Source organism: Ovis aries, chromosome 18 (assembly GCF_016772045.2).
Source record: "Ovis aries strain OAR_USU_Benz2616 breed Rambouillet chromosome 18, ARS-UI_Ramb_v3.0, whole genome shotgun sequence".
NCBI lineage: Eukaryota > Metazoa > Chordata > Mammalia > Artiodactyla > Bovidae > Ovis > Ovis aries.
This window is the reverse complement of record NC_056071.1, coordinates 58564708-58570332: the sequence shown is the minus strand read 5'-3', so window position 1 is coordinate 58570332 and position 5625 is coordinate 58564708.

Below are 5625 nucleotides of genomic sequence, written 5' to 3'. Positions count from 1 at the left end.
GATCCTCAAAAACAGCCCTTTACTGATACATTTGCTTCCAGCTGGGTCTGTGCATCAGTAACTGCACCCAGAGCTTGTTTCTAAACTAGTTCCCAATCTGCATTATTCCTTAGCTCCCTTGCCCCATGTTCCACCCAACTTAATGGGGGTCCCACTGAGGTCATCTGGAGCAGTACGTTGGCAGCCCACACTCTTACTCTGATCTCTGCTGTGGATTGATCTTTCCTGGAAAGTTTGGAAGGACTTTGTACCTTAAAGGCTCTTTTGATCCCATCTCTTCCTGTTTTGGATCTAGAAACAATTAGTTTTTTTCATCCCTGCAAAGGCCGTAATTTCTGGACTCTCTATTGCCCTCTTTTTTTTTTTTTTTTTTTAAATCTGAGCTTATCTGTTCTTATAATATCTTATCAAATCCAGTCAATAGTAACCAACATATATCACTAATGATGTTTTCCCAATTCTTGCCCTAGAGTTGCCATTTCAATAAGCCCAGGGTCTGCCTCTCAGGTAACTGCAAGCAACAGTTTGACCTTATGTTGGCATCACTGACTCAATGGATATGAGTTTGAGCAAGCTCCAGGAGCTGGTGATGGACAGGGAAGCCTGCTTTGCATGCTGCAGTCCATGGGGTCACAAAGAGCCAGACACAACTGAGCGACCGAACTGAGCTGTGCTACTTTATAATACAATGAGTTGATATAGTTCCATCCTAAGTCTTAATTTTCATCAATGCCCATCACCCCACCACTAAGGAAAGGGCACACATTTTAGGTTTGCTGTTCCAGCAGAAGTCCACTTTTTGTCCCAATTTCTGTTGTAGTTAGGATGATTAATGCCAGTTGCTCCATTTATATGACTGTTATAAGGTCTTGGGCAGCAAAGACCAATGTCTTAGGATGAGTTCCCTGGAAACAGGCTTTGAGAAAGAGTTGCACGCTTAGTTCCACTGGAGACACACCTGTAAGGAAGTGAGGAATGAAGGGTCGGGTGGAAGGAAAACTTGACTTGTAATGCGGTTACCTGGAGGTCTCAGCCAATCTAATGGGGAGCTCTAGAGCTGGGATGACCCATCATTGTCCCAACCTGGAGCAAGAGAGTAAGGCCTATGTGTCTGGGCACTGGCCATCAGGAGAGGACATAAACTTGGCCGCGGATTAACCCAACTTGAAAGGCAAGGCTCAGTGAGGGCGGCAGCTGTAAGCCATTGGCATCCAGGGGTTGTGTTTGTTTTACGTTTATTTACAGCTGCGCTGAATCTTTGTTATTGGGCATGGGCTTTCTTTGGTTGCAGTGAGCAGGGGCTGCTCTTTGTGGCGGTGCCTGGGCTTCTCACTGCTGTGGCTTCTCTTGTTGCAAAGCACAGGCGCCAGAGCACAGACTCTGTCTAAATTGTGGTGTTGAGTTCCTCCACGGCTTCTGCAATTCTCGCAGATGGAGAATCAAACCCGGGTCCGCTGCATCGGTGGGCAGATTCCCAACCGCTGGGCCACCAGGGAACTCCCCAGGGGAGGTGTTTATTATCCCTGAAGAAGGGACCTACAAGGGGACACCAAAGTGTCCATCTGAGATAATACAAAGGCCCTGATGTTCCGCAGACGGCACCATCACTGACTAGCTCCCTGCAGCGCTGGAGCAGGCTGACTCCAGTGGACACCTGAGATGACGAGGATTTGGTACTGATGATCCTAGCTGTCTCAAATCATAATGGATTCTTCTCTTTTCCCTTCCATTTTCAAGAAGGACCTCTCTTTTGCAGAAGCTAAATAGGAATCATCCTGCAAGAGGATTTGGGGAATTTTGAGTTTGTGCATTTCCCCAAGATGCAGTGGAGGAGCCAGAAGGAGGTGAGGATGTTGCTGAGCTGAAACAGACCACCTGATGGAGCAGAGGTCCTCCGCAAATGGTCCAAGAATACATGATTCAAAACTGGGGAAACCTCTGCGCCCACAGGCAGTAATCCTAGAATCATTTATGAAAGGAGAAATCTGAAGGAAGCCAACCATCCAATGACAGGAAATATTTGAGTAAATGTGGGCGTGAAATCATGAGAGCAGACAGCCGAGATGGACCTGGCTTGGCGCTCACCACTGACCCTCATGCCAGGGGATTCACAGGTATTAAAAATAACATACAGCACCTAACTAAACACAAGTGAGGATGTTAAGTGGATATGATATTTAGCGGGAAAGCACATTCAAAATCTTAAACTCATTGTAATTCAGTAGTTAAAGTATTTATGTAGGTAAATCAAGGCAGAAAGGAAAATTATAAAAAGAGCCATTATAAGGCTGTGGGCACTGTCTTTGAAAGCTGAGAGGCTGACGAAAACAGAGAAAGAGTGGGGCGGGGGCGAGGGTGTGTCTTAAGGCAGGGAGGCTGAAGGGAGGTCAGGGGAGGTGGGAGGTGACCCCAGACACAAGCTTTTGGGGTTTGGGAGCAGAACTGGCGTCTCAGCCAATGTCAGCCCAAGGTCAGCCAAGCCAGCTCACTCAGGAAAGTTCACTGGCTGTAGGTGAGCGTTCATCACGTACATGAGCATCCTAGCTGGTCATAAAGGCCTCTCTGTCTGCTGCTTCTCTGAGCCTAAATTTCCCTCAAAGACCTCCTGGGGAATGGCAGCCAGCTGAGGCAGAATTTTACTATCCTTTGGTCCTTGGGATAAATCTTATCTACATATGTTGGATGAATGAGGCTCGGGTAGGTTAAACCACTTGCAATAATGTGATAAACCTGGAATGAGAACTCAGATGTGATCACATTAAGTTTATATTCTTTCAGTACCCATTTTTTTGCCTCTGTCCAAACTGGGTATTGTTAGAGCAGGATTCATGGGGCTGCTCTACCCTGCAGCAGCCTTACATATCCTTACATGTATCTACACACTACATCGGGCTTCCCAGGTGGGGCTAGTGGTAAAGAACCCACCTGCAGGAGCTGCAGGAGACTTAGGTTTGATCCCTGTGTTGGGGAGATCCCCTGGAGGAGGGCAGGGCAACCCACTCCAGTATTCTTGCCTGGAGAATCTCATGGACAGAGGAGCCTGGTGGGCTCCAGTCCACGGGGTCGCAAAGAGTTGGATACAATGGAAGCAGGCATGCACACTGCATCATCCCATCAATATCATATCATCACCATCACCATCATTATCCCACCACCACCATCATGCCATCGTCTTCATCTTACCGGCCCACCACGTGAAGGTCTCGAGAGTGAACTTGAAGTTTCCTGGAATAAGAAATTCTGTTTTCAGACTGCAGCAACAACTCTTGCCTCACTTTCTAGCTTGCCAGCCTGCCCTACACATTTTAAGCTCCACCACCATGTGAGCCAGTTCCTTGAAGTGTATCTTTTTATATATCAGTACTGATATTGACCCGGAGAAGGCAATGGCAACCTACTCCAGTATTCTTGCCTGGGAAATCCCATGGACAGAGTGTAGCCTGGCGGGCTAAGTCTGTGGGGTCATAAAAGAGTCAGACACAACTTAGCGACTCGACAACATTGATATCGATATAGATAGATATGAAGATACATGTAAGAATATAGATATATGGATATATATGGATAAAGATACATATATGTACATATAAGTATATAGATAGATATATAAAGATATATGTAAGGATATATATTTGTATGTTTATAAATATGCCCATATATAAAGCTATCTTATTGGTTCTGTTTCTTTGGAGAACCCTGACAGATACACCTGGTCTAATGCCCTCATTTGACAGTAAAGAGGGACTAAAGGCCAGTGGGGGGAAGTGACCCTCCCAAGGTCACACTTTGAGTTGGTAGCTAGCTCTTGGGTATCCAGACCCACAGGCCTGGGCTCTTTTTTGTTCCCCCAATGAAACATTTTCTGAGACCTGTGATAGTGAGAGAGCTAAGCACCAGAGGGCCTGCAGTGCCTCTTTCATCCCCTTTCAAGCGCACCCTTTCATCCTGGGCAGAAGCAAAGAGGTGCATGGTAAAGTGGTTTGGTTTCATGTCTCTGAACTTCAGCCCCAGAGGGAAGGAGGGACATTTTCTCTGATTCTCATTTCCTTGAGATTTTGTACAATTTTGTTCATTAACTTTGGGGGAGCACTGTCAGGCCATTCAGTGCCCTGGGGGGCAGTAATGATGTCTGTGGTGCGTGAAATGCTGTTGCAGGTAGAAAACTCCAGGCAAAGAGGGCATTCGGCATTGGGAGCTGACCCAGTTTTTCAGAGGGCCCGAGAGGATTTGCTGTGCTTAAAATCCACAATGCCATTGTCCCTTGTCAGGGAAATTTCCCCTTGTCATTGCTTCTGTAGTCCTTGCCCTGGACAGTACATCACTTCCCAGGAAACCACAGCTTCTTTCCCACCCCACCTGAGGGCAAAGAGCTGGGGGCCTGTCCTCCGCGTGATGAGGCAGGAGCACTGGACTGGGAGCCAGGGAGCCTGGTGTCCAGCCTCTGCTGTATCCCCACTGAGCTGTGCAATTTTGCTGAAGTCACTTACCCTCTTTGGACTGCCCCAACTTTCCCTCTTTCTCTTGGAGCCTTGGTAGCCCACAGCTTATACTGTAGAGTACTTGCCACATTGCTTGATCAGTCCCTTCTCTGAGACATGCAGGGTTCCATGGCAGTAGAGAGCTTCCACTCTGGGCAGAGATTCAGTTTGAGTCTGGTACGGTATTCATCAGCCATGTGATCTTTGACTTGTTACTAAGCCTCAATCTCTTTATCTATAAAACGGGGCTATCACAAGGATTGCCCCCCAAAGGCTCTTGTGAGAAGTAAGTAAGTTCATGTCCTGGTGGCTCCTGAGTTTTTCTCATGATCACTATCCAGTGTTCCTCTCTCTCTCATACTAAACTTTGGGCCCGATAGCAGGGGCTTGCTAATCATATTTTGCCTTTGATGTATAGCCAGGAACATAAAAGATCTTCAAGAAGTGCTCAGCGATTAAATAAATGAAAATACTCACTCAGGGATTATTAAATGACTGAGAAGATGCAACAATGAATAAATGAATGAGAATATGCATTAATGAATAAATGAATGAGAATATGCATTAATGAGCAAATGAAAGCTGCATAGGAATATTCTTAGGGATAATTTTGATCTTCAGTGTTCAAATATGTGTTTGGCAGTGCAACTCTTTAATGAAACAAGATGGTCTGCAAGAGTCTAACACGTAGAAGAAGAAAGAGAGGCTCTGACTCAAGTGGCGGTGGGGTTGCCTGGACTCTCGCAGCTCAGCCCGTCTTTCAACCTCTCGTTTTCCTGTATGCTACAAGCGCACCATCCTTGGATATCCCTGAGCATTGCACAAAGATGAATTTTATAAGACAGTTTTAGCCCAACTTTTCCCATTACCCATCCAGCAGCCCATCCATCCATCCTGAACACATACTCCAAAGACATTAAAACCCCTCTTTACAAAAGAATTCTCTGTGCTAATACTTATGGCGGAAAAATTTGTCAACAGCTAAAAGATACATCAGGCTTCCCAGCTGGCTCAGTGGTGAAGAATCCACTTTTCAATGCAGGAGACACAGTTTCAGTGCCTGTGTCTGAAAGATCTTCTGGAGAAGGAAATGGCAACCCACTCCAGTATTCTTGCCTGTGAAGTCCCTATGGACAGAGGAATCTGG